The sequence below is a fragment of the Arachis hypogaea genome, chromosome 3 (assembly GCF_003086295.3).
Source record: "Arachis hypogaea cultivar Tifrunner chromosome 3, arahy.Tifrunner.gnm2.J5K5, whole genome shotgun sequence".
NCBI lineage: Eukaryota > Viridiplantae > Streptophyta > Magnoliopsida > Fabales > Fabaceae > Arachis > Arachis hypogaea.
In genome coordinates this window covers 78,329,518-78,333,151 of record NC_092038.1, presented here as the reverse complement: position 1 = coordinate 78,333,151, position 3,634 = coordinate 78,329,518, and the positions used below count along the sequence as shown (strand labels likewise).

At 30.4% G+C, this 3,634-nt stretch overlaps 1 long non-coding RNA gene across 1 annotated transcript; it reads left to right on the top strand.

Annotated features, from left to right (window-relative positions):
- Positions 1 to 378: 378 nt before the first annotated feature.
- On the top strand, positions 379 to 3,332 carry LOC112790695 (uncharacterized). The gene is made up of 3 exons (XR_003196776.3): positions 379 to 808; positions 1,702 to 1,784; positions 2,976 to 3,332. It is a non-coding gene; the product is annotated as an uncharacterized lncRNA (long non-coding RNA).
- Positions 3,333 to 3,634: the final 302 nt, after the last annotated feature.

Here is a 3,634-nt window from a genome sequence, read left to right as displayed (position 1 = left end):
AGTTCTTATATATTTTTTTATGATTTGAGTATTTTATATATTTAAAATTTAAAAATTTTAATAATTGAAAACTAATGAAAATTTTATATGATTTAATTTAAATATTAAAATTTAATTTTAATTTTATAAATAAAAAATTAAATAAAATACTTTTAATTTTAATTAAAAAATTATTTAAAACTTAAAACTAATTAATAAGTTAACAAAAAAATATTATATTTTAAAAATAATTTAAATAAACTATGATTGATTTTTAGTTACTATTCCCCCTTCTAATTTTATTTAAATTCTTATACTATCCTAATCCAAACCGTAATTCTAATTTCCAAACCTTAACCCTAATTTTATTTAAATTACACTACCCTAATAAACTAAAATATCTAACCCTGATTTCATTTTTTAACATATACCCCCACCTAAACCTAGCCCTTTCTCCAAATACAACCCAACAGCAGTAGATAGCAAAAGAAAAGAAAGAAAGGGGAGAAAGGAGATAGCTCGGGAACAAAGAAGAGAATAGACTGCACCGCGTCTTGCTGCTTCATCGCCGCTGCATCCTGCTGTCGCCGCCATCCCTGTTGCACGCGAGAGAGCCGTCGAGCTCGAGGGTGAAAGATGCGCGAGAGAGAGAGAGGAGTCGCGCTGTTGCCGCCGTCCAACCCGCCTCTCCATTGTCGCCATTGTCGTCGTCGCCTCAAGCTCATCGCCCTTTGTCACTGTCGCAAGCTTTGTTGCGCTTTGCCATTGTCATAAGCTCGTCTTCCTGCTTTGGCCATCAACGCCTCCTTAGCTGTGAGTTGGTCTCTGGGTAGGTGAATTTCAACTTCAGCCCTGTTATTTCTCTTTCAATTTTATTGTTGTAAATCATTAGTACATCTTGAATTTGTTATTGAAAGTTGAGTTTGTTGCTGAAATTATGATTTAGCTAATTTTATTTTGCTAAATACTAGGAATTTAAAAATTATCATAGTTAAATTTGTTGTTGTAAATTATGATTTGAGATGAATTTGTTGTCGTATGTTGAATTGTTGCTGAACATATCACTAAGCTTTAGTTTTTTGTTGCTGGATAACGTTATTGAATATTGAGTTAAATTTTGTTGCTGAACCGCTGAGTTAAGCTGAATTTGTTGTTGTGAGTTCAATTGTTGCTGAACATATTACTGAACATATCAATTGTTGCTGGATAACATTGCTTTAGCTTCTTAATTTAACTTTTAAAAAAAACGTAATTCATAAATAAAAAGCAAATCAAAATTTTATGTCCTATAAAAGTTAATGCTAGCTGAGTACCTCTTAATTATGTTTGTAGTTGACTAGTTGGTATGAATGAATTGATGGTGGACTGTCAACCAATCCTTATAGAATATGTATATGATTTTAGTCTTAAAGTTAATTTGACATTATTTATGTTACATTGTCTGAATGAGTGCCTTTACAATTATGTGAGTAAAATAGCCTAGTTTGTGGTAATTTTTTTAGTTTATTTCTCATTATCTTAATGGGATTAAAAAATTTATTTACTTAGTTTAAAACAATTTATTTGCTAATTCTATTGAATTGTTCAATTTATTTGTTTATTTTTTGGTTGTATGTTCGATTTAGTTTGGATTCTTTGCTTAGTTTCTTTGTTGTTGGATTGGATTCTCTAGCTTTGGAGCTGAATTTTTTGATTGTATGTGTAATTTTTTTTCTATTTTAGGTGAAACATTACAAGATGAGTGAACAAATGGAGGTGTATTTGTTGGTGCTGATGGTGCTCAGATCCCTCACAAGCTAATACATGTAAGTTATAAAATTGAGTTGAGCTTGCTTTTTCTTTTTCTTGTGTCTTTCTTTATTTCAGTGGAAAGGATAATAAACCATGCGTCACGTTTGCTATTTTCATTACATACACCATTGTATTTTCTTTTTGCTGATAATTGCATTTAACTTATAGCAGTTATGTGTGCCTATTAAGGAATATGGCCAATTTTATATGTGTTATGTATGTTATGGATGTAAGATTTTTCATATATAATGCTGAATGGGAGTTATGTATGCAAGCTTTTATATGTGTTATGTATGTTATGGATGCAAGCTTTTTCTTATATAATATGGCCAATTTTATAAAGCTTCATTTTAGATAAGGGCAAATTACATTGACCCACCCTCCCTGTAGTTTTGAAAATTAGTTGTTGCTCTTTTTTGGTTTCACTTTTACATATATAATGCTGAATGGGAGTGGAACTCGGGTATTTATATGTCATTTTCTTTTTCTTTTTCTTTTTTTAAGGCATATTTGGTGGAAATTCAATATAAGGGAAGTTATAATTATGAAACAAGACTTCTCAATGTTATTTCATTAAAGATCAATTGGCAATTTGGTATAATTTATCGTAGACTGGCATCGAACCTTCTTCTCTGTATGGTATTTTTAATAGGGTAACGTTTCTCTTTTCATAGTGAATGCAATGTTGTGTTAGCATAAAACAACTTTTGTTATCATTTTTTATACAGTTTGTCATCTCTTGTTTGCGATATATCTTCTTCTTTTTTCCTTTTTAGATATGTCTGACGGTCTCTCCACAATAAGGTGTATCCTTAGTCTATATAGGTCCTTTACAGAGAGAGATGTTTTAGCGTGCTTCATTTTAATTGATGTCACTTCTTTATTTGCATTAAAGCTAGGCTTGTATGGATTTCCAATTAAACTGTAAAAACTAGTGAGTAAAATCTTGTTATTTATTTATGATACTACTAAGTTTATCCGGTTACTTTTACATCTCTTTGTGGTTTACTATCAACTTTGTATAGTCGATTTGGATTACGTCAGTTCTTAGATTCATTTGGTGGAACATAACATTTCAATATTAATAAGAAATAGCAACTACTTTGCCACAAATAATTGCACAAGAGAAAGAATACATAAGGCCACAACTAGATGTAAAGCTCAGCCATTTAGCTTCTGGTACTGATTCAAGCACTTCTATTCAGATAACAGAAACAAAGCTTGCTGACCTTCTGGATAGCACACTTTGGAATCACAGGCTCGCTTCTTCATCTGAAAGGATTGTTTATGGTTTGGTACAACAAATATTTCATGGCATTAGAGAATATTTCTTAGTTTCCACAAAATTAAAGGTTTGACATGTTAAAATTTGAATACTATAGTTTTCAAAGGATAAGAAGAATATGTACTATATTAGAGAATATTTCTTAGTTTTCATAGTATTTGATGTCTTTTGTAATTTTTTTAAGAGCCTTTACCTGGTAGTATATGTAATGGATAAATTATACGATATTTTAATTTGTGTTGTTTGGACTAAAAATATATCTAGCTTATAATCTAAATTTTTATGATTTATGTTTCTTGAATTTCTCCTTTTAGACTGATATTATGATTATCATAATTTTAGGAACTGATTATTCTTTAAAAAAATCTCAAAAAACAAAGTAAACTATGGTCACAGTTTTAAAATAGGATGACCATAGATAAGGTTATGGTCACGGTTTCCATAGATAAGGCTATGGTCATAGTTTTACAAAAGGGTGACTATAGAGTAAACTATGGTCATGGTTTTTGAGTAGGGTGACCATAGATAAACTATGGTCATGGTTTTACAAAAGGTGACCATAGAGTAAGTTATGGTCAC